The sequence below is a fragment of the Schistocerca gregaria genome, chromosome 3, assembly GCF_023897955.1.
Source record: "Schistocerca gregaria isolate iqSchGreg1 chromosome 3, iqSchGreg1.2, whole genome shotgun sequence".
NCBI lineage: Eukaryota > Metazoa > Arthropoda > Insecta > Orthoptera > Acrididae > Schistocerca > Schistocerca gregaria.
In genome coordinates, this window is record NC_064922.1 from 926,750,930 (window position 1) to 926,777,970 (window position 27,041).

The 27,041-nt window shown below is 40.7% G+C and overlaps 1 protein-coding gene across 1 annotated transcript in view; it reads right to left on the bottom strand.

Annotated features, from left to right (window-relative positions):
* Positions 1-11,269: 11,269 nt before the first annotated feature.
* Positions 11,270-27,041, bottom strand: part of LOC126355801 (CDK2-associated and cullin domain-containing protein 1-like) — a 53,971-nt gene continuing 38,199 nt past the window's right edge. The window contains exon 6 of the mRNA XM_050006223.1: positions 11,270-12,459. The gene's annotated coding sequence lies outside the window, so the exon portion shown is untranslated. The remainder of the gene's footprint in view (positions 12,460-27,041) is intronic.

The following is a 27,041-nucleotide window of genomic DNA, read 5'->3' on the forward strand; positions in this document are numbered from 1 at the left end:
TTGCATTACTACCACACTGTCAAAGATGTTACTTACTCTTAAGGACTGGACATGGTTGTTGTAGGTACTTCAGGTACAAATGGGGCTGGATCAGTTCACCAATGTGTGAATATAATCAAGAACAGCAGACAATTGAACATCTAGTCATTGATACCCTGGAATTCCCGATGACTTGTTCACTCTCACACCCAGCTTAATTAACTGGTTGAAAAACATGGACTTTAAGGTTTAATCTTGTCTAATATCATGTGTATATTGTATAAAATCATTTGTCTTATATCAACTGTGTATTCTATAAAATCATCATACAATAAAATTAAATTAAAAACTTCAGTCTAGATGTGTTACTTCTCTTCCAATGTTGTTTGCAAACATTGTAACTTCTTTGGTGATAATACTCAGTAAATTTCTGAAGATGGCCTTGTAAGCTGAAAATCAGTTAACAATAAAAGTAATATCGTAGAACAAAAGCAAACTAGTGCCTGTTTTATTTTATGTTACATGTTATTTTGGTAAATATTTGAAATTATTCTTTTGAAATTGTAGCAGAACATAATTTTATTTAACTGTGAAAAGGAGTCACATTACTTTTAGAGCCTTCATCACATCCAGAGTATGACTTTTGATATGAAGAAATAGCACACCAGTTGCATTACAAAACAATTTTTAGCACAACTAGTGTGCTATTTCTTCACATTGACATTCTTAAAAACAGATGCTGGAAATGATGAAAAAATATGTACATGACAAGATTGGTATTTGTGGTGGGTGGAGACATATGAGGGGGATATGCTGATGTAATTGGTGCTCGGCATTACCAACAGAAACTGCAATGTTTAACTTCACCACACAATCTTGACACTACAAGTGCTAGGTTGCTGGCATTAGCAGAAATGAAAAACAGGGAAATTGGCTTGACGTGTTCCGGAAATATCCAATACGTTATGAAATCGAATGGTGGACCCATCGAAGACCTTTTATTGTGCCAAATAGTTACCATTGTTAGCAAAGTGGTTATCACAAAGTATGAATTTGCATAATTTTCCTTTCAGGTCTTGATCTAAGGGGGATAGACAGGCATAGATATGTAATAATAAATCACTACTTAAATATACAGCTCAAAACCCAGCAGTATATTTACAACATGCACCCAAAATTAACATACATCCAAAATTTTTATAGGCTGGTACATCAATATTTTTTCCATTCCTATATCGATACTTATTTTCTATATATCAAGAGCTGATAATTATATTTTTTTAAACATCAAAATATTGGATTCCCAATATTCTTTAAAATATCAACAGTCCTAGTAAGTATACATGTGCCAGTTTGTTGATAATGAGAGTGTAAGCCTGCATATTGTTAGTAATGCTCTTGCTTAAGTAACTCTTTTTCCAGACCTGAAGAACTGATAAAGATGTGCTACTTGCTTATGGGAATTGGACAAGAAGCTGATACATACTGAGATTTTCACTCTGCAGCGGAGTGTGCGCTGATATGAAACTTCCTGGCAGATTAAAACTGTGTGCCCGACCGAGACTCGAACTCGGGACTTTTGCCTTTCACGGGCAAGTGCTCTACCATCTGAGCTACCGAAGCACGACTCACACACGGTACCCACAGCTTTATTTCTGCAAGGTTCGCAGGAGAGCTTCTCTAAAGTTTGGAAGGCAGGAGACGAGATACTGGTAGAAGTAAAGCTGTGAGTACCGGGCGTGAGTCGTGCTTCGGTGGCTCAGATGGTAGAGCACTTGCCCGCGAAAGGCAAAAGTCCCGAGTTGGAGTCTCGGTCGGGCACACAGTTTTAATCTGCCAGGAAGTTTCAAGCTGATACATACTAGGAATGATTGTAATTTTTAACAGATGTCTTCTAAAATAATGTACATCCTGAAAAAAAATTTTGATTTTAATCTTTCCAACTTTTGTTTAGTTCAGCTTGTTAACATTGTACACAAAAAAGAAAAATAACATTTTGTCTCTTGATGAGGACATTCATATGATGTTTTCTCCAACTTACTTTTGCTTCCTTGTAGTAAAAATGTTTACAAGAACAAACTGTTAGTGAAATTGTAGAAAATAAAAATGTTTCTGTATTTAAAAAATGTCTTTCCAATGAGTTTAATAACTAATTTTTATTAAAACTGAGTCTGTATCCTGCGAATTTTATTTAAAAAATCTGTAGCTTAAGTTTGAGTGGACACATGAGTACAATGTGTTTCAAAAAGAATGACCTGATTTCAAAGCTCCATACTTATTGATAAAACATACAACAAACATGGTATAAATTGCAAAATACTCATAAAATCTTAAAATTTTTAGCTATGCTGTTACAAATGCTGTATGTGCCGACCAGTAGCAGGATGATCATCATCTAGACAATGACTAAATTCATTATAAACTTTACGCAATGTACATGCTCTTATAGAAGTTATGATAGCTATTATTCTCTTCTTCATTTCTCCAATGTCATGAGGTAAATGGAAGATGAACATGCTTTCCTTCACATATCCCCACTATTTAAAAAAATCATATGGGGTCCTGTCTGGCAATCCTGGGGCCCAAGAATGAAGAGGAGCATTGTCTTGGGGTCCTGTGTGCCCTATCTAGCTTTGAGGCAGTTGGAAAATGAAATCGTTGGAGTCCTTCTGAAGTTGTGAAAACCTCAATTCTGCAGCATTTGAAGACAGCTCATTTCAGTAACTATGTTTTCTTCTAGAAAGAAGGAACCAAACATTTTTTTGTGAGAAGTGGCACAAAAGAAAAGTTCACTTTAGGTGAGACTCTTTCATGCTCAGTAATGCCATGAGAGTTCTGCACTTCCCATAAGCTCATGTTCTGTCAGTTTACTTTGCCACTAACATGAAATGTTGCTTCACCACTGAAAATTAACAACAGTGAAAGCGTATTGTCTTCTATACCCTCTAGCAGAGTACTGGTGAAGTCAACCAGTTTCATCACCAACCCAAAGAGCTTGCACTAATTGCAGTCTGTACGATTTAAAGACCAAACAATGCCTTAACACTTGCCAGTCAGTCATATGAGGCATTGCCAGGTCTCTGCTTGTGCGGTGAGTAGATTTTTGTGGACTCCACTAAAACATTTGTTGAATTTTTCCATCATGTCATCATAAGTGTGAGGTTCATCTGGACTCTGACCTTTGCACAAGCAACCTGTCTCTTCAAATTGGTGATACCAATGACAAATGATTTTGGGTACAGGCAGGTCAGTGCTAGAACGCTGATAAAAGCATGATGGACCGAAATTTTCCTTGCTGGCACATCTCATGTTTCATAATTATTACTGTCCAAAATAAGGTTCTTCTTTTTTTAAACACCCTGTAGTATGCAGTTGTAACACACTGGTTGTTATACACTAATGACATAACAAGTCAAGTGTGTTCTCTTTACAAAGCTTTTTTGTTGTCATTTCAGTTCAGCTGAGTCAATTAACATTTCTGTTGTGTGCTTGTTTCACAGTATATAGAATTATTATCTACAATTGGACAGTATTATTTTCCCCCTTTTAAACTGTTATTCGTGCTATTTACTTTATTTATGTTCCTTACTGTTTGTAAACATAGATGAGGGTTTCATTTGCTTTTCCCTTTTAACCTGTCATGTGTAATCTATAAGATGTATACACCACAAAGAATAAAAGATTTACTCCCACAAGACTGTCATTCATTGACAGCCATTTGATTCTGTCTTTCCAAATGGACCCTCTAAAGTCTATGCTGCTGTTGTTACATTCCACACTGCTGAAACACTAAAGTATGATTAAAATTACCTTTTTGTTTATAGTATGAAACCAAGTTCCTCCAATCAGAACTCTCAGAATCTCATGAAAACTGTCAACCACCATCAACATATCTTAACGGAACTTTAGTAAGCTTGTAGTATTATAAATAGTGGTGTATTCTAAGCATCATTTAACAGCTGGAATGCTCAGTCCAGTTTGGTGTGTATTTGACAGTCATCAACCACAGCAGGCAACAGTGTATTCTGCAAGTGCAATTGCCCGGCAACTGTTTGATCGTGCCACAACCGAGACGCAGTTGATGACCACTGTGGCAGCACCAGAGTGATGTTTGACAAGCATCAATTGACAAGTAATTTTAATGGACTGTAATCGCTTTTATCTTAGTGGATTATATTAATATGGTGCTCATTGTTCTTGTGCACTTCAAGCGTGAGGGATTTGCCGGTTAAAGTGCTTCTCTCTTCCTTGGTCTCCCAATACTTCTTAGGCCTACTGGATTATAATTTCTGGCTTTGTAAGATAGTCTGTCACAGAATGGTATGGTATGGTACTTCAGCTTTCAGTCAAGTAGTGTACGTATGCAAGCAACTGGTGCTCTCTTTTCATGTCCGTTTTCGGGTTAGTAAGCCACACATTGTCCTTCCACAAGATGCTGCATGTGAAGCTGTTGGTGCACAAAGTCTTATACAGTAATCAATAAGAAAACAACGGTAGTTGAAGTTGATCATAGGGACCACATCTTATGTAATGTCAATATTTTAGGCATTCATTATCGATTTCACAAAGTGTAGTCTGCGCCAAGAAAAATTACACATACTTAATGACAGTATCACCACTTGAGAGCGATTTTATGCTCTTAGCTTTGTGAATTACCGTCTGAGAATAATACTAAGCTACAAGCACAACAATTTGTACATATAGTGCCTCATCAACATCAAGGTAGCAATACACTTGCATTAAGGTAAGACAGCAGGATAACCAGTGAAACATATTAAGATAGACCTATGCCTGTCAGCATGAGGATCACAGCTTTCAGATATAAAATGGTTTGTGTTTAATGTCTTGTCAACATTTGTGTCATCAGAGACACAGTGCTGATAATATCCCAGTTGGACATGGATGAGGGGGAAAATTAGCTAGTCCAACCCCAGAAGTCACTTTGTGAATCCAGAGAACTCCTATATTTGAATGACTGAACTGGGAATCCAGTATCTTTACCACTGGCCATATTGCTCACTTTTGCTTCGTGCAATCAAGTGGAACTATTGAAGAAAGGTGAAGTTCAAATGAGCTCACTTATTCCTACATACACCCACTTTTATGGAATTTGGAATAAGTGTGGTCTTGGCACTGACTGCCTGGAGTGCCTGAAACGACTGTTTGTCTAGTTTTCTGTCCTCATTGTGGTTTCATTCCTTGGGTAACGTACATATGCTGCTGAGTAGAGCCAGCTGGCTATTTAAAAAAGTGACAAATACTAACCAGTGACTACTGAGGACATCTGTGATTAGTGTGAACATGGGCACTGTACTGTTATTCCGTAAAACGGATACTTTATTGTAAAAAAGCACCTGAAGGTCGAATGTTGTAGAATAGTTTTTAATATCAACAACTTGAATTTACACCTTTACGTCCCATATTCCATTAAGGCCCTAATCAGAGACCCAACTTGTGAACATAATGTATTGCATCTCCTAGTCACCAACAGGCCTGAACTTTTTGATTCAGTTAACGTAGAACACCGCATCAGTGATCATAAAGCTGTTACAGCATTGATCAATATGGCTGTAAATAGGAATGTAAGAAAGATATTTTTGCATAGCAAGAGTGACAAGAAACAAATTTCAGATTACCTGAGTGGTCAACATGAAAAAATTCATCTTCGGGACCAAAAATGATGAGTATCAACAGATGACATTCAAGACTATTGTACAATATATCTTACACAGGTAGGTCCTGAGAAAAGTTGTGAAGGATGGAAAAGACCCGCCATGGTACAACAGCAGTGTTAAAAAGCTACTACGAAAGAGAGATTCACTGCAAATTTAAGTGCTGCCAAAACTTTACAGATAAATAAAACATGAATGCAACCAAGATCAAGGTAAAGATCACTGCACGAATTGTTTAACAAATTGGAAAGTAAAATTCTATCTACTAACTTTACAGAAAATCCGAAGTTTTGATATTATGTTAAATCAGTAAATCGATTGAAGCCATCTGTCCAAACACTCAGTGATGATAATAGTACTGAAATGAAGACAACAGAGAGAAGGCCAAAATACTCAACATCTTTTTCCAAACTGTTTCACTGAGATAGATTATACTCTGGTCCCTCCTTTAAATTATTGCCCAAAAGTAAAAATTACAGATTTTGACATAACTGACAATGGGACAGCACAGCAATTTAAATCACTCAACAGAGGGTCAGCCACAGGACCGTATGGAGTACCGATACAATTCTACATACAGTACACAAAAAAATTTGTCCCTCTTGAGGAGCAGTGTACCATGGGTCATTGGAGTAACAAAGCGTTCCTAGTGATTGGAAAAAAGTGCAGGTCATTCCCATTTTCAAGAAGGGTTGTCAAACAGAAAGCAAAACAATAAGGCTGTATCTCTGACATTGGTATGTTGTAGAATTCTGGAACCTTTTGTATGCTTGCATATCATCACATTTCTTGAGACCAAAAAGACTTCTGTGTAGTAATCAACATGGGTTCTGTAAACTATGACTGTGTTAAACCGAGCTCACTGTTCATCCCTAACACCCAGAAACCAGTAGATAAAGTCACCCAGGTTTATGCCATGTTCCTTCATTTCTGGAAGGCATTCAGTACAGTTCTGCACTGCTGCCCAATGAACAACATTAATATTATATGGAAGAGTTTCTAGCAAATAGAACACAGTGCGTCATTCTCAATGGAGAGAAATCTTCAGACAAAAACTAACTTCAAGCATACTCCAAGAGAATGTTGTAGGACCATTACTTTTCACAATATATATATATATATATATATATATATATATATATATATAATTTAGTCAGTAACATCAGACAGTCCTCATGGTTTTTTGCAGATAATTCTGTTGTAAAATGAGAAGTTGATGCAGCACAAGAAAACTGTAGCAAAACGCAGGAAGCCCTGCAGAAGACTGACACTTGGTGCAGGGAGTCGAAGGTTACCCTCAACATACACAAATATAAGATATTGTGCATAAATAGGCAGAAAGAACCATCACTGTGCGATTACATGATTGTAAAACAATTACTGGGAGCAGTCACATCTATAAAATATCGACGACAACAATTTATCTACCGAACAATTTAAGGAATGAAACTTCCTGGCAGATTAAAACTGTGTGCCGGACTAAGACTCGAACTCAGGACCTAGCAATTTCTCATTCTGGAATTTAAGGAATGACCACATAAAACTGATCACAGATGCCAGACTGAGGTTAATTGGATGGAAGAATCCTCAGGAAGTGTAGTCATCCCACCAATGAGAGAGCCTCTGACACCTTCATTTGACCAATACTTGAATACTGCTCATCAGTCTGGGGCCCGTACTGGCAGGATTGACAGAGGAAAGAGAAGAGCCAAAGAAGTGCAGCATGTTTTGTTACAGGATCATTTAGAAAGCAAGAAAGCTTCTTAGAGTTGCTCAGACAACTCCAGTGGCAGACACTGCAAGAGATGCTTTCTGCATCATGGTGTGGTTTAATGTTAATGTTCTGAGAGTGTGCATTCCTAAAAAGTCAACAAATATATTGCTTCCCTCAGCACATATCCCGCAAAAAGGCCATGAAGGTAAAATTACAGACACTAGATAGCACACAGAAGCTTACCAACAGTCTTTCTTCCCACGAACCATTCATGTTTGTAACAGGAAAGATGGGAAGTTACAGTGGTGAACCAAAGAATACTCTAGCACATACTGTAAGGAAGCTTGTGGAGTACTGATGTAGATCTGCACAAGACTGTCTATAGTGTTATCCAGAAGCCATTTCACAGATATTCACAGCTGAACTGTGAGCAAAAAAGGTCTATCCTATCAAAGCTTATGAATGGCACCGTTTTGACCTGATGAAGACTATTATAATAGCATCAAGAAACATGAAACTAGAAAAGCATTTTTGATTTTGGTTTGAAGTTGTCTGCATGGAATCTATTTGAATCATCTATGAAATTCCTTAAAACCATGGTCCTCAGCAAAGCAAATATGTTCTTTGCTACATTACTCTTTGATATTTATATAGGGCTCTGTATTCTGTCCTTGCCATCAAAGGATATTGATTACAAGAGCAGGTGTTTCCTAATGCTGTCTGCACCTAACACTCTTTCTTTCTTTGCACAGTTCTTGGGGACTCATTTGACATTAATAATAGTTATTTAAAAAACACTTCCTATGGGTTTACTCTTCTCAGTATACAATTTGAAATGAGTATATTCAATAAAAGCAGAGTATATCACCTATCTTTTGCTTTGAACAGAACATTTTAAAATTTTTGATATGTTAAAGAGTCAAAAAATTAATGTTGTGGTGTTTGTTTTGACTATAACAACTTGTATATTTCAGCACCATCCCTATCTGAAGGTATGTCTCAGAGCACACAGGCATTTGTGCCATGTCTTTAAAAAATTAGACAGGGTGATAATTTGAACTGTATTTACTTAGGAAAAGAGCCCCTTTTAGTAAAAAATTATTTGATCACAGGAAAGTCGCTAAAGGGAATGCAAAGATCAATTATAACCATCAGAATGGCAGCTGATACATACAGCAGCGGAAACAAGCAGTTCACAACAAGATGATGTAAATATCGTCTGTGCTGGTGCATGAAATCTGCTCCTGTGGACCACCAGACAAGGAGTTGTGCACGCTATGTGGCACTGTCTCCATGTCTCTCCAAGCTCTGCCTTGGATCCATTATACACTCCTGGAAATGGAAAAACATTGACACCGGTGTGTCAGACCCACCATACTTGCTCCGGACACTGCGAGAGGGCTGTACAAGCAACGATCACGCGCACGGCGCAGTGGACACACCAGGAACCGCGGTGTTGGCTGTCGAATGGCGCTAGCTGCGCACCATTTGTGCACCGCCGCTGTCAGTGTCAGCCAGTTTGCCGTGGCATACGGAGCTCCATCGCAGTCTTTAACACTGGTACCATGCCGCGACAGCGTGGACGTGAACCGTATGTGCAGTTGACGGACTTTGAGCGAGGGCGTATAGTGGGCATGCGGGAGGCCGGGTGGACGTACCGCCGAATTGCTCAACACGTGGGGCGTGAGGTCTCCACAGTACATCGGTGTTGTCGCCAGTGGTCGGCGGAAGGTGCACGTGCCGGACCGCAGCGACGCACGGATGCATGCCAAGACCGTAGGATCCTACGCAGTGCCATAGGGGACCGCACCGCCACTTCCCAGCAAATAAGGGACACTGTTGCTCCTGGGGTATCGGCGAGGACCATTCACAACCGTCTCCATGAAGCTGGGCTACGGTCTCGCACACCGTTAGGCCGTCTTCTGCTCACGCCCCAACATTGTGCAGCCTGCCTCCAGTGGGGTCGCGACAGGTGTGAATGGAGGGACGAATGGAGACGGGTCGTCTTCAGCAATGAGAGTCGCTTCTGCCTTGGTGCCAATGATGGTCGTATGCGTGTTTGGCGCTGTGCAGGTGAGCGCCACAATTAGGACTGCATACGACCGAGGCACACAGGGCCAACACCCGGCATCATGGTGTGGGGAGCGATCTCCTACACTGGCCGTACACCTCTGGTGATCGTCGAGGGGACACTGAATAGTGCACGGTACATCCAAACCGTCATCGAACCCATCGTTCTACCATTCCTAGACCGGCAAGGGAACTTGCTGTTCCAACAGGACAATGCACGTCCACATGTATCCCGTGACACCCAACGTGCTCTAGAAGGTGTAAGTCAACTACCCTGGCCAGCAAGATCTCCGGATCTGTCCCCCATTGAGCATGTTTGGGACTGTATGAAGCGTCGTCTCACGCGGTCTGCACGTCCAGCACGAACGCTGGTCCAACTGAGGCGCCAGGTGGAAATGGCATGGCAATCCGTTCCACAGGACTACATCCAGCATCTCTACGATCGTCTCCATGGGAGAATAGCAGCCTGCATTGCTGCGAAAGGTGGATATACACTGTACTAGTGCCGACATTGTGCATGCTCTGTTGCCTGTGGTTCTGTCAGTGTGATCATGTGATGTATCTGACCCCAGGAATGTGTCAATAAAGTTTCCCCTTCCTGGGACAATGAATTCACGGTGTTCTTATTTCAATTTCCAGGAGTGTATTTTGACAAATTTCCAGACTGATTTACACAGAAATTTGAAATTGGTGAGTTGAAGGAGTCTGTCTGTCTTTCTTATTGGCTGTCTTCTGTAATGTTGTCCATGTTGAATACCATGTAGAAAGAGGAGTGTTTTGTGTATGTTGAACAGAATTAGACTGTGATAGTTGATTGATGATCTCCATTTAGGGTGAACAACTTTCGTGACAGAGCTTTACCAACCAACTGCAAGTACCAGGAAACTTTTCTGAAGTATGTAAAAATTAATGTTTGCAAGCCGTGAAAAATCAACTGCTAGGAAAGAATGTTTGTATTATACCAGTTTTAAATAAACTGGGAAGTACAGATAATTTGGTCATAGTGAATGCGAAATTAAATAATTTAAGCACTCTATTCCCAGATACTGTGTTGAGAATATTAGTTGACTATAGTATTTGCCTTCCTAGTATGAACTTGCATTACAGGGCAGCTGTGATTGAGAAGTTGTAGTTGTAATTTTTAGGCGAGAGACATGAAAAGAACCTAAAGTAGGATGTTATGTAGGGACACTGTTTTTCCCAGTATTTGTCAGGTATCACTTACATATATGTGCTGCCACTGGAAAGTGGGAAGCAACGAGAATGTTGTACTTGGTCAATTAGAAATGTATTAACATCACTAGGCAGGGAAACAAGTCAGAAACAATTTTGTAAAGTAAAGATACATATAAAATTCCTCACAACCATATATCCTACTGCATTCCTGCTGAAAAACAATTAAATCCAACCTTAATCTGCTAATTCATGCCTACACATTCCTACATCAGTCTGTCTCCTCCCTCCCTTTTTTCTCCACACCAACTTCATGGCTTGTGTACATCCCTCCACACTATTTTCAGTGGTCGGCTTTGCACTTCTCCTTCTTGTATAGGAAATGCAGCTATGCTGCCTGAACATCAGCCTCCCTCTCCTCTTCCCCAGCTCTCTCTCCTGTTTCCATATCTGATCCCTCCGGTCTGTGATTTTCACCTCTCTCACTCTGTCCCAAACCAACTCTCACCTGTTAACGTGTGTATCAACTACTCTAAATTTGTTTTGTAAGGAGCTGCATATTAGCTACCTTCATACAAAATTCTACAATACATTAGTTGGCACAGAAAATAATGTAGAAGTTGAGAGGCAGAGTTTAGGCAGAGCAGTGAAAAACTATATGTAATTCACATAAATAAGTAAACATGTATTTCTGATTCTGCTGTATACCACAGATTCATACACTTATCAATACACGTACAAAAAACGACAAAACAACAAGGGTAAATTTTAAAGCAAGAAAATACATGTACTTATCTGATATTGTTTCACACAGGAATGTTCTACAATACAATGGTAGTCATGCATCCTAAGCACGGTAGTTATCAATAAAAAAATAAATCTCTACAATAAAAATCCATGTAAAATAAATGTCATATAATACAGCAAAAATTATGTATTTATGAAGGTATATTATGCACAAATATTTTGGTTAAGAACTCTGTACAAATATAATTACAGTATGTAGTATGTTAGTTTCTTGTGACCTGCTTCTACTACAAAATATGTCATAAAATGAAATCACACACAAAAGGCTTATTTCAGTTACTGAAGTTCTGATTTTGAGAACCTCAGTGCACCATTACTGAAAGCACTTTACTTCCGCATAATCTGCATATTTACAGCGTATGTAAGCCACAGCCAAGGAGTTCATATCAAGGAATATATACACACAATGAAATTATATAACTTTTCATTTATTTTGGTGACATGGAGATAAATATTTTACTGTGAACTGAAAATACAATTATGTCAATAAAAACAAAACAGAGAATAACACCGAGTGCACTTTTTAAGAATTGAAAATGGTCATTAAAAAGATGTCTTCATCTGTTATACAAGTCAGTGCATCACTCGCTCAATCAACGTACATTTAAAAAAACAGGGCTAATTTTAAATTCATTTCAAACTTAATTTCAACAATGATTGTTTCCAGTCCGATGTGTACATTAATACAATCTTTGTATAATAAATGAAGACAACTTTCACATTATCATTTTTCATCATTCACAATTTTTTATGCGAGTTACTTAACAAAAATGTTGTCAATTAAGAATATTATTCATGTGCATACAATACCAAACGAACACAACAGTAAAACACACACACACACACACACACACACACCTCTCTTCTCTGTCACTCCCTCTGGGTTCAGTTTCCTCTCAGACTTTTCTTTACAATCTGGAACAGACACTGTTGTTCAGGAGAGAAACTGCTCATTCCTCATCCTCACTTCTTGTGCTGCTGGTAACATGTAGGAAAATGGAAGATAGATGCAATTGCTCACTGTTCTCATGTTGATAGATTCAACTGAAAAATAAACAAATAAATTAAAAAATCATCTCATTTGGAGTGTAAAAAACACCCAACCTCAGTGTCTGGGAATCAAAATGAAATTTCATGTTCTTATTTATTCAGACTTGGATAACTGAGTCCATACGGATAACAATGCAATATACAGCTGAATGCTACTTTGAATTAATTAAAATATAATGATGATTAACAACATTATTTTTTAGCCACTCACTTCATAAATGAACTGACTGAATCTAAACTGCTTGATCATTTATAAAATGACGGCTATGTTTGTTACATATATGGCCTGTACATTAAGAGGTTTTTCTTTTTATTAAATGTGATTTATAGCTACAAATTTTAAAATAATTTCTCCTACATTAAGGCACACGACATTTCAAGGAATGAGTTTTCAATGCCCACATTGTACAATCCTTCAATTCAGCATCTGTGAGCTAAACAATGTTTTCACACTATCCTTTAACTCACTGTCTACTTTAAACTGCTGTGATCCTAGGTATTTTTTCATCTTCAGAATAAGGTGAAAATCAATAGGTGACAAATCAGGGCTGCATGGAGGATGGTTAAGCAGTTCCCAATTGAAGCTATTAAACAATATTAGTATACATGCAGTAGTTATGTGGCCTAGTGTTTTCCTGCACAAAAAATGACATGAGAAATCAACCTCCCACACCTTTTGTTCTGGTTGAGTGTACTGGGTTTGTTTAGAATTCCACAGTAAATTTTGGAGTTTATTGTTGTGTTTTTTTCTCCTCCCCCCCCCCCCCCCCCCCCAAAAAAAAACAGTAACCATCAGTTTATGTGCAGAAAGTATTTGGTAGCACTTTATGAGCTTCTGTGGCAAGCTAGTGTTGCTCACTCCACTGACTGTTTCAGATTGATTCTTTGTCTTGATGTTGATGCATGTGATCTAGGTTTCATCCCCTGCACAATGCAACTGAAGGATTTGTCACCTTCTGAATTGTACCACATCTGAAACAATAATGTAGCTACAAAACAATAATGTGGCTACAAACCTCTTCATTTTGTGGACATGAGAAGTTTTGGAACCCATCATGCACAAAAATGGTGAAACAGACTTTATCAGTCAAACGTTTGTGCAAGACTGTCCATTATATCTGAGGGAATACTGACCGATAATTCTGTAATCTTGAACTAATGACTTTCTGTGATTTTGTCACAGACTTTTGCAACAAGTTTATTTGTCATAACAGATGGTAATCCAATTCTTTCTTCACCATGATCATTTACGTGACTTTTCCGAAACAAACAGCACCTTTTTTCCTACAGTACTATCAGTCATAACATTCTCACTGCATACTGCATGAAGTTCACTATGAACGTCTACAGCTTTCATGTTTTTTTGCACATAGAAAATTGACTACAGCACATAATTCACAGGTGAGAAGATTTTTTTTTCCTCTAATGGACATTTTGATTCATTGTTATGGTGAAACAACAGTCCAGTAATCTCAAGCAGCAAGATACAGCTACGTTCAAATCACTTTGCAACTTCCCACTACTCTGTGCACTAGACAACATTAGAACTTACTTTCAGAATAGCCCCCGTAATCCAGTACTCCAATCAATAACTTACTTAAAATAAATTTGTTGTTATGAAACATATGCGAGAAAAAACTATGATACCCTTACAATAGGTGGGTATCTGTCACTTTGGGACAGAGGGTTGGGTACTAGTATTGAATGTACCCCAGAGGGGCAGCTACAGACAGCATCTGACTCATAGTGATTTTAAGCTGGGCACCCTACTGCCTATGTGGAAAGTAACGGGAGACTACCACATTACAGTACCAAACAGTACATGGTATGTCTCTCCACGTGAAAGATTCAGGAGTTTTAACTTCCCCTCATTCGGATCTCCGGGAGGGGAACACATTGAGAGTACACATATTTGAAAGGAAGAAAGGGGCAGTGAAGGAAGGAAAGATAAGGATTGGAACATAGAATTTAAGAACACTACTGCAAGCAGGAAAACTAGAGAATGCAAAACAGGAGATAAAAAGGAACAGATTAGATGACCTCGGTCTGTGTGAAATGAGATGGGGAGAGAATGGTGAGATAGAAAATGGAGATTATAAGCTCTTTTACTCAGAGAAATCAAGAGTGGTGAAAACAGAGTAGGAATATTCATAGGGCAAAAGCTGAAAAATAAGGTAATAAAGGTGCAATATATTGATAGAAGACTGATGATGATATGACTGAAGGGCAGTTCAAAAGATCTGGTGTTAATACAGGTATATATGCCAACCAGCCAGCATAGAAAAGAGGAAGTGGAGGAATATTATGAGAAAATACAAGAACTCATTCAGAAAGAAAATAGAAATGTCTGCATTATCATCACATGGGGGGACTGAAATGAAAGTGGTGGGGGAAGGAAGAAATGAAGATACAGTAGGAAAATTTGGATTACGAATAAGAAATGAGAGAGGCAAACATCTAATTAGTTTCTGTGAAGAAAATTCATTAGCTTTTGGTAACACATTATTTGAACATCACAAAAGGCATGTTACACAGCGATATCAAATTTGAATAGGGAGTCTGAAACAGAGAAGGTTTAGGAACTGTTTGAAGAATGCCAAAGCTTATACAGGTTTTGTGGTCTTCAGTCCTGAGACTATTTTGATGCATGTCTCCATGCTACTCTATCCTGTGCAAGCTTCTTCATCTCCCAGTACCTACTGCAGCCTACATCATTCTGAATCTGCTTAATGTATTCATCTCTTGGTCTCCCTCTACGATTTTTACCCTCCACGCTGCCCTCCAGTACTAAATTGGTGATCCCTTGATGCCTCAGAACATGTCCTACCAACCGATCCCTTCTTTTAGTCAAGTTGGGCCACAAACTCCTCTTCTCCCCAATTCTATTCAATCATTAGTTATGTGATCTACCCATCTAATCTTCAGAATTCTTCTGTAGCACCACATTTCGAAAGCTTCTATTCTCTTCTTGTCTAAACTATTTATCGTCCATGTTTCACTTCCATACATGGCTACACTCCATACAAATACTTTCAGTAACGACTTCCTGACACTTAAATCAATACTCGATATTAACAAATTTCTCTTCTTCAGAAACGCTTTCCTTGCCATTGCCAGTCTACATTTTATATCCTCTCTACTTCGACCATCATCAGTTATTTTGCTCCCCAAATAGCAAAACTCCTTTACTACTTTAAGTGTCTCATTTCCTAATCTAATTCCCTCAGCCTCACCCGACTTAATTCAACTACATTCCATTATCCTCGTATTGCTTTTGTTGATGTTCATCCTATATCCTCCTTTCAAGACACTGGCCATTCCGTTCAACTGCTCTTCCAAGTCCTTTGCTGTCTCTGACAGAATTACAATGTCATCGGCAAACCTCAAAGTTTTTATTTCTTCTCTATGGATTATAATACCTACTCCGAACTTTTCTTTTGTTTCCTTTTTGCTTGCTCAATATACAGATTGAACAACATTGGGGAGAGGCTACAACCCTGCCTCACTCCCTTCCCAAACCACTGCTTCCCTTTCATATACCTCGACTCTTATAACTGCTATCTGGTTTCTGCACAAATTGTAAATAGCCATTCGCTGCCAGTATTTTAACCCTGCCACCATCAGAATTTGAAAGAGAGTATTCTAGTCAACATTATTAAAAGCTTTTTCCAAGTCTACAAATGCTGGAAACGAAAGTTTGTCTTTTCTTAGTCTAGCTTCTATGATAAGTCGTACGGTCAGTATTGCCTCACGTGTTCCCATATTTCTATGGAATCCAAACAGATCTTCCCTGAGGTTGGCTTCTACCGGTTTTTCATTCATCTGTAAAGAATTCGCGTTAGTATTTTGCAGCCCTGACTTATTAAACTGATAGTTCGGTAATTTTCACATCTGTCAGCGCCTGCTTTCTTTGGGATTGGAATTGTTATATTCTTCTTGAAGTCTGAGGGTATTTCGCCTGTCTCATACATTTTGCTCACCAGATGGTAGAGTTTTGTTAGGACTGCCTCTCCAAAGGCCGTCAGTAGTTCTAATGGAATGTTGTCTACTCCTGGGGCCTTGTTTCGACTCAGGTCTTTCAGTGCTCTGTCAAACTCTTCATGCAGTATCGTACGTCCCATTTTATCTGCATCTACATTCTCTTCTCTTTCTATAACACTGCCCTCAAGTACCTCACCCTTGTACAGTCCCTCTACATACTCCTTCCACCTTTCTGCTTTCCCTTCTTTGCTCAGAACTGGGTTTCAATTTGAGCTCTTGATATTCATACCAGTGGTTCTCTTTTTTCCAAAGGTCTCTCTAATTTTCCTGTAGGCAGTATCTATCTTACCCCAAGTGAGATAAGCCTCTACATCCTTACATTTGTCCTCTAGCCATGCCTCCTTAGCCATTTTGCACTTCTTGTCGATCTCGTTTTTGAGACGTTTGAATTCCTTTTGGCCTAATTCATTTACTGCATGTTTGTATTTTCTTCTTTCATCAATTAAATTCAATATTTCTTCTGTTCCCAAGGGTTTCTACTACCCCTTGTCTTTTTACCTATTTGATCCTCTGCTGCCTTCACTATTTCATCCCTCAAAGCTACCCATTCTTCTTCTACTGTATTTCCTTCCCTCATTCCTGTCAATTGTTCTCTTATGCTCTCCCTGAAACCCTGGACAACCTCTGGTTTAGTCAGTTTATCCAGATCCCATCTCCTTAAATTACCACCTTTTTGCAGTTTCTTCAGTTTTAATCTACAGGTCATAACCAATAGATTGTGGTCAGAGTCCACATCTGCCCCTGGAAATGTTCTACAATTTAAAACCTGGTTCCTAAATCTCTGTCTTACCTATCTGAAACCTGTCAGTATTTCCAGGCTTCTTCCACGTATACAACCTTCTTTTATGATTCTTGAACCAAGTGTTAGCTATGATTAAGTTATGCTCTGTGCAAAATTCTACCAAGCGGTTTCCTCTTTCATTTCTTCCCCCCAATCCATATTCACCTACTATGTTTCCTTTTCTCCCTTTTCCTACTATCAAATTCCAGTCACCCATGGCTATTAAATTTTCGTCTCCCTTCACCACCTGAATAATTTCTTTTATCTCATCATACATTTCTTCAATGTCTTCGTCATCTGCAGAGCTAGTTGGCATATAAACTTGTACTATTGTGGTAGGTGTGGGCTTCGTGTCTATCTTGGCCACAATAATGTGTTCACTATGTTGTTTGTAATAGCTTACCCAAACTTCTATTTTTTATTCATTATAAAACCTACTCCTGCATTATCCCTATTTGATTTTGTATTTATAACCCTGTATTCACCTGACCAAAAGTCTTGTTCCTCCTGCCACCGAACTTCGCTAATTCCCACTATATCTAACTTTAACCTATACATTTTCCTTTTTAAATTTTCCAATCTACCTGCCCGATTAAGGGATCTGACATTCCATGCTCTGATCCGTAGAACTCCAGTTTTCTTTCTCCTGATAACGACGTCCTCCTGAGTAGTCCCCGCCCGGAGATCCGAATAAGGGACTATTTTATTTCCGGAATATTTTACCCAAGAAGATGCCATCATCATTTATCCATGCAGTAAAGCTGCATGCCCTCGGGAAAAATTACAGCCGTAGTTCCCCTTGCTTTCAGCCGTTCGCAGTACCAGCACAGCAAGGCCGTTTTGGTTAATGGTACAAGGCCGGATAAGTCAATCATCCAGACTGTTGCCCCTGCAACTACTGAAAAGGCTGCTGCCCCTCTTCAGGAACCACACGTTTGTCTGGCCTTTCAACAGATTCCCCTCCGTTGTGGTTGCACCTACGGTATGGCTATCTGTATCACTGAGGCACGCAAGCCTCCCCACCAACGGCAAGGTCTACGGTTCATAGGGGAGGGGGGGGGGGGGGGCTTGCTCAATATACAGATTGAATACAGGGGTGGATATAAATTCAGACCACAACCTAGTAGTGGGAAAAATACAAGCAAAGTTGAAAAAAGTCTGGAGAGGTAAAGCAAAAGAAAGAATAAACATAGAAAGACTTGAAGACGTAGGAAAGGAATCACATTTGGAAAACAGATTTATGGAAAAATGGGAAAGTGGTAGTATTGATGAAAGTGTTAATGACAAATGGATAAAAATGAGCGTAGGACTCATGGACTCTGCCAAAGAAGTAATAGGAATTAAGAGTATCCCAAAGCACCAGCATAGAATGGATAACAGAAAACATGTTAAAAAAGATGGAAGAGTGGAGAAAATGGAAAAATGTAGAAACTGAAGAAGGCAAAAAGAGGTATAGGAAACTGAACAATGAATTAAGATGAGAAACAGAAGAAGCAAGGGAAAAATGGATTAAATAGAAATGAGATGAAATAGAGAAAATGCAAAAAAGGGGAAGTATGAAATAATGTATAGACTGGATAGTGAGAAATTTTTTGAACATAAAAGAAAAAGGAATAAAATGGAAATAGAATGAGCAGATGGTACTCTAGCAGAAAAACCACAGGAGGTTTTGAACAGATGGCAAGAATATGTTGAATGTCTGTATAAGGGGATGAGATACAAAGTGAAATTAAGGTTGAAGAGGAGCAATATGTGCCAGAAGATGGAAAGGGATTCACCATCTTGGAAGCAAAAATAGAAAAGGTGCTGAAGGAGATGAAGAATAGGAAGGCATGTGCTAGCAGAACTGTTAAAGAGTCTGGGAAACAAGGCAATAAAGGAAATGGTCTAACTCTGTAATGAGATATAGGACAAAGGGGAATGGCCTGAGGACTTCCTTGCAACAATTATGATACCAATAGAGGAGAAGAGAAACATGAAAAAATGTGAAGAGCACAGGACCATCAGTCTAATTTCTCATGCAGCTGAAGTGTTCCTCAGAGTGTTGAATTGAAGACTATATGGCAAGCTGGGTAGAGGAATTGCAGAGGAGCAGATCAGATTTAAACAAGGAAAAAGGAACAAGAGATGCTATTGGCCTGTTAAGAACTATACGGGAAAGATATAAGGAAAAAGGTAGAGAAATCTTTGCTGTTGTTATAGATTCAGAAAAGGCTTTTGACAAAGTTCAGCGGAGCAAGCTGAAGGATATTTTGAAGAGGAAAGGAGTAGATTGGAAAGAGAGATGATGACTGATACAGAATCTATATTTACACTAGAAAGTAAGGATAAGGACTGGAAATGAAACGTCAGATGGTTGGTTGGTTGGTTGAGGATTAAAGGGACCAAACTGCATAGGTCATCGGAACCTTGTTTCATAAACACACAGAGCACAGTGAAACCATCCATTTGTCATTCGAAGCACAAGATAAAAATTCCAAGGGAAGAAAATCCCCACGGTCAATAATAAAGAAACATGGAAAACGGAGCACAGCAACAAAAACAACACAGAGAAGAAAGGCAGAAAGAATTAAAACTGTACAGCAGAGGATCGTGGCTGGCTGATCACGAAAATAATAGGATGAGCCAGCCACTCTGCAACACGTTACAACCTCCACCTAACAGATTAGGATGCAGTCGAATGACAACACAAAACAAAATACAGCTTAAAAGAGGGTGATATAATAAAATTAAATGGAGCTATAAAAGCCGCTTGCGTGAATAAAACGTAAAACCCGATCTGCTATAGAGACATTGTCACCTAAAAGAGAGGATAAATCACCCTGGAGATTAAAAGCACACCTGAGAGCGGTTAGAAGAGGACATTCCAACAACAGATGCGCCACCATCATGGTTGCACCACAGCGACAATGAGGGGGTCCACTCAACGAAGCAGATGACCATGCATCAGCCAAGAGTGACCAATGCGGAGCCTACACAGAACAACAGAATCCCTGCGAGAGGCCCGCATGCAGGAACCCCACACAGTTGTGGTCTCCTTTATTTGCTGCAGCTTATTAGGTGCACACAGAGTGCGCCATTCGTCTCCCCACATCCCAAAGACTCGACGGTGCAAAATCTTTTGGAGATCAATTGCCGGTAGCCCGATCTCCCGCGTCTGTTTGTGGGTAGCCTCTTTGTCTAACTCGTTGGCAAGTTCGTTTCCCGCGATTCCAACGTGGCCCGAGGTCCATATGAACACCACCGAACGACCACACTGTTCAAGAGTGTGAATGGACCCCTGGATGGCACCAACAATGGGATGGCGTGGGTAGCACTGGTCAAGAGCCTGCAGACTACTGAGCGAGTCACTACAAATAACGAAGGACTCTCCAAAGCTGGTACGAATATGCTGAAGGGCACGAAAAATGGCTGTCAGTTCTGCGGTGTAAACACTGCAGCCTTCCGGCAAGGAGCGCTGGTCGGCATAGTCCGCATGAGCATAAGCGTACCCCACACGGCCATCAACCATCAAGCCATTGGTATAGATAACCTCCGAGTCATGGTATGCGCCTAGGAGAGCAAGGAAATGGCGGCGCAAGACTGCAGGAGGAACCAAATCCTTTGGCCATCGGGAAAGTTCCAGCCGAAGCTGCGGCTGATGAATACACCAAGGTGGTGTATGTGGGTGGACCTGGTAAGCAGACGGAAGAGGCAAACACTCGAGTTCACGAAGGAGCGACCAAACAGGGATCCCAATTGTACGGCCTGATCGTGGCCGCTGGTGTGGGATATGGACTGCCGCATTAGCGAAAAGGAGACGGTAGTTAGGGTGACGGGGCGAACAACGGACGTGGGCAGCATAATTCGCTACCAGTTGTTGACGCCGAATACGAAGCGGAGGAACCCCAGCCTCAGCAAGGAGGCTATGAACAGGGTTGGTGGGAAATGCTCCTGTCGCCTGTCAAACCCCACAATGGTGAACGGGGTCCAGCAGTTACAAAGCTGAGGGCGACGCTGAGCCATACGCCACACTCCCATAATCGAGTCGGGACAGCACCAGGGCTTTGTAGAGCTGCAGCAGCGTGTTACGATCTGCACCCCAAGTTGTGTTGCTGAGGCAGTGGAGGGCATTCAGAGGCTGCCAGCACTGACGCTTGGGCTGACGAATATGTGGAAGCCACCTAAGCTGGGCATCAAACTGCAATCCCAGAAAACGGTAAGTGTCAACAACCCTGAGCATGGCATCCTGAAGATAGAGCTCAGGGTGGGGATGGGCAGTTCGACGCCGACAAAAGCACATGACAAGTCTTCGCAGCAGAAAATTGAAACCCATGGGCTTGGGTCCACGCCTGCGCCTTGCGTATGGCTCCCTGCAACCTACGTTCTGCAACACCAATGGTGGAGGAGCTGAGAAAGATGCAGAAATCGTCAGCATATAACGTGGGTGAGACAGACGACCCTACTGCTGCTGCAAGGCCATCAATGGCCACAAGGAAAAGGGGCACGCTCAATACAGAGCCCTGTGGAACGCCGTTCTCCTGGATATGAAGTGAACTATGGGATGTGCCAATTAAAACACGGAATGTCCGAACAGATAAAAAATTCTGAGAGAGCCTCGGAGGCCCCACTCGTGCAACGTGGCGAGAGTATGGTGCCGCCATGTCATGTCATACGCTCTGGAGAGGTTGAAAAAGACGGAGAAGAGGTGTTGGCGCCTGGAAAAAGCAGTGCGGATTGCATAGTCCAGCAAGACCAAAGTATCGGCGGTGGAATGGCCCTGACGGAAGCTGCTCTGGCACGGAGCCAGAAGACCCCGAGACTCGAGCAGCCAACACAGCCGTCGTCTCACCAGACGTTCCAGGAGCTTGCACAGAGTATTTGTCAAGCTGATGGGCCGATAGCTATCCACATTATGCGGGTCCTTACCAGGCTTCAGCACCAGAATGATGGTACTCTCTCGCCACTGCGACGGAAAGACACCATCGCCCCATAGGCGGTTGAAGATGGCAAGAACACACGACTGACAGTACGGGGACAGGTGTTTGAGCATCTGATTGTGGATGCCATCTGGCCCAGAGGCTGTATCGCGGCACTGTGCCAGGGCGCTTTGGAGTTCCTACAAACTAAACGGGGTGTTATACGCCTCAGGGTGGCAAGAAGCAAAAGAAAGCCGTTTACATTCCTCCCGGCGTTTTAGCGCGCGAAACGCGGGCAGGTAATTCCATGATGCAGAGGCCCGAACATAGTGCTGCGCGAAATGCTCGGCAATAGCATCGGCATCGTCGGATAGCGCCCTGTTGATGGTTAGCCCTGGGACACCTGTAGAATGCTGCAATCCAAAGATGCGCCAAATCTTCATCCACACCTGGGAGGGTGAGGTACGGGAACCAATGGTGGAAACGTACCTCTCCCAGCACTCCGCCTCTTGATGAGCCGCCGTGCCTGGGGACGGAGACGTTTGAAGAAAATGAGGTTCTCCAAAGATGGGTGCCGCTTATGTCGCTGAAGAGCCCGCCGACGTTCTTTAATGGCTTCAGCGACCTCCGGAGACCACCAAGGCACCGATTTTCGCTGGGGACACCCTAACGAAAGAGGAATGGTACGTTCCGCAGCGGAAACAATAGCTGCAGTCAGTGTGTCAACCGCCACATCGATGGTACCGTGGGGGAGAGAGTCAGCAGTGGCAGCAGAGGAGAACGTTTCCCAGTTGGCCTTGCTAAAAGCCCATCTAGGCAAGCGGCCACGGGAGCAACACTGGGGTAGTGAAAAGAAGATGGGAAAAAGGTCACTACAACACAAGTCGTCATGGACTCTCCAGTGGACCGATGGTACAAGCCCTGGGCTGCACAACGACAGATCTATGGCCGAGAACGTGCCATGCGCCACACTGCAATGTGTGTCGGCGTCAGTGTTTAAGAGGCAGAGATCGAGTTGGGAGATGAGATCCTCTACATCTCTGCCTCGGCCAGTAATCTTTCTTCCACCCCACAGGGGATTGTGGGTGTTAAAATCCCCCAGGAGAAGAAAAGGCGTGGGAAGTTGGGTGACAAGTGCGTAATAACCCCTGTATCCACGGAGGACAGAGGTCCGCATTACGGGAACCAGGTTTCCTGGAGAGCAATGCATAAAGCAAGTGTCATGCTTAGAAGCTGACGCAACTCAGGTAGATGGCTAAAATAACCGCCACAATTCCACTGGAGGATTGTACAAAGCGTGTCCTGTAGGGGCATGCAGGCACGGAAAAGGCAAATTACTTAGCAGGGTCACATGCTGCCATCGACTGAATGACGGACGTCGCTACATCCATCGTTTCCAAGGAGACGGCGAGATCCAGGTCATCAGGGGACGCAAAGAGCTCGACCTCATCCTCAGAGGCTGAGCTGACAGGAAGCGGTGGTGCGGGAACCACTGGGTCCTTATCGTTCTTAGAGACCTTCCTCTTCTCTCTCTTGTCTTTCGGAGGAGGGTTTGCATGCTGGGAGGGCTTTCCTGACACATCAACAGGAACACAGAGTGAAGCCCTTCGACGACCAGCAGCTGGTGGCTTCTACAGCCACTGGCTAGTGTCTTGTGAAACACCGGGGAAGGGACTCCCCAAGGGATCCCTTCCGAACAAGTGAGGTCAGAGGAGGCTGTTGCGTCCCCGGCTGAGCAGCTGGAGAGGGCTGTTCCCCCACTGTTGTTTAATGCATATCTTGAAGATATTATTGCAGAAGTTTGACCTTTCGTACTACAACTAAGCTATTTTACCCAAAAAGTTGAACAGGTTCACAAAGTTTCAGCACAGCAGGTCTCTTAGACACTGAACAATGGTAAAACAAAGTTGATCATTTATTCATTTCAGTCGCAATGTCAAAAACGAGCCTTTACGAAAAGGTGGCCAGTGGGCCCACCACACTACTTATGAAGCTGTAATTTTCAGTGCTTCATGTAAGGTCTATGTCTACATCCTGTAAAAATTTCATCAAAATTGGAGATGGTCAAGTGGGGAGCCTGTCTAAATTTAGGTCACTTGACATGGAACGACCCTAATGAGAATTTTAGTGTTTCTTAAAGAAGCTATTTATTCATCATCAACTTTGTCCCCTTAAAAGCAATGCCCCTCATGTATAACACACTTTTTCCAATCCAGTATGGATGCACATCTGGAAGTCACTTTTCGTTATGTTGTTCAGCTCCTTCAGTGACTACTTTTTTTAAAAAATCTGATTAATGGTGACAAAACAGCATCCTATCATGGTTCTCCTCAGCCTCAGAAATAGAAAGAAGTTACATGGGGGCTATGTCCGGTGAATACCATAGCTGAAGCAACATAAGAGTTTTGTTTTATGCCAAAAAGTCATGAATGAGCATTGACGTATGAGTGGGAGCATTATTGTGATGTCATTTCCACGAGTGGTTTTGTGGCAATTCTGATAGTTTTCTTCAGGTAGCTTTATGAAAACAGCACATACCTTCCAAGTAGTATTCCTTATTTACCATGCAACCATAATGCAGGAACTCATCATGCACTACCCCGTTGTAATCGAAGACAGTGAGACCAGCCTTCATATGTGATAGAAGTTGTCAAATTTTTTTTGGTCTTGGCTTTTCAGGCAGTTTTGATTGGGACAATTGGGTCTTGGTTTTGACATCATACCAGTATACCCATGTTTTGTCACCTGTTACAATCTGCTTTAGAAGTTCAGGATTGTCGTTGACTTCATTCTGCAATTCCTGAGCGATGTCCATGCGACATAGTTTTTGTTCAAAACTCAACAATTTTGGCACAAACATTGCTGCTACATGTTCCATGCCCAAAATATCTGAAAAAAGTGCTTAGCCTGACCCAAAGGAATGCTGACATCTTCAGAAACCTCTCTGATGGTAATTCAGCGATTTTCCAGGACCATTTTCTTTACTTCTTCCATATTGTTGTCAGTAATTTATGTGCTATGGTGGGTGTCATCTTCATCTTCTCACCCCTCTTTGAATTGTTTATACCACTCATAAATTGTCGTCAACATATTGAATGCAGTACCACAGTATACTCCAATTTTCAGACAAAATTTAGTGCAAATTATTTGATCCATCTTTTTCAAAAGCAAAAATTCACTGAGCACTCAAAAACATGTATAATCTTATCAACTGTCTACAATATATTAGATATTCAAAACAGCTGAAAACGCAAACATACAGCAAGAACATGTGTACCAACAAGATTTTAAAAAAATTAAAAATTGGATGTAAAAGCGCACAAAATTAATAAAATTCCTGTAGCTTCTTATCACAAGCCATAGACACAAAAACATACTATCTAGTTCATCGGGAATATTTTACTGCTATTTTGTGTTCTTAATAAACAATATTGTATCTTGAAGAGGAGGGAGATTCTATCAGATTCTCCAATTTTCTTCAAATTCTCTTGATATTTAGTCATAAGTGGAATGGATTCCACATAAATGACGCCAATAAAGAAAAAATCCTGTATGTTTTTGTCTTCTAATATCCCTACGAGAAAGACAATACCACTTGTTCCTTTGAGAATGAACAAGGGACACGAGCGTTAAACAAGTCTGTCCTGTACTTATGTTGTTATATTATGAACAATAACTGTATTTGATGTTATTTGCTGAATAAAACTTACATACTGTGGACAACAAGATGGAATAACTGCTCTGCACATAAATATGCTACTGGACAAGCAACAGTCTGTCTCTACAACTTCAGGTGCAGCACTGCATACCTCTCATATAAAAGGTACTGCATCTATATTTAAGCTATTTAGTTTAGATAGGATATTGAAGGGTTCATAATTTAGTGGAAAAAAGACCAATAAAGTCAATTTTCAGGGATAAGACTGAAAAGATAAATCACTTGAGGTAATTAACCTATGATTTAAAATATTTTTAAGGTTTAGATATGTTTCATGAGCGTTTCAATGGACTATTCTGCTATATTATATCCACTGACTGACAGAATTTTTAAATCCTTAGTTTTAATAAAGTGGTGCTAATAAAGTCTGTTAAATTATTAGACTTGCCACAACAGCATATTTAAGTAGTTCTTGATATTCTAGTTATAAACAATGTCACTGTCATCCTCATTCTGCAAAGTTGCATTGCTGGATTGTGTGGTTAATTTTACTGGAGTGGTTTTGAAGTACATGTGGTGTATAGGTAGCATCATGGCACGAGTCATTTCATATCATTTCTCTACTTTGTTCTCACTGATCTTATAGTCTGACAGAATTATCCTTATGCATGTTTACTAGGGTCTGAAGAAGTCTTTCTTTTAATTTCTTTGAATTTAATCATTAAGGACAAACTTTTTTAAATTTCAGCCACCCTATATATGTCCAACTGACAGGTTCTCTCATGTGTTTACTTTCCTGCTATTTATGGGGTTTTCTGGAGTCATGGTGCTTAAAACAACTGAATGTAAGTTTACACATCTTTGCTGGTTTTTTATTATTTTGGTCTAATCCTCTGCCACATACATATATTGTTCCTTTTACTTGCCTTTTCAACTGGGTAATTATGCAAGAATAAATGTCCAGATTCTGGGAACTTCCGATCTATTATTTTATATTTTCAAGTAAGAATCTTGAGTTTGCCTTTAATTGGTTACATCTAGATCTACTTACATACTCCAAAAGTCACCATATAATGCATGGCAGAGGGTACCCTGTACCACCACTAGTAATTTCATTTGCTGTTCCACTCGCAAACAGAGCGAGGGAAAAATGACCGTTTATATGCCTCCGTATCAGCCCTAATTTCTTGTGCCTTAT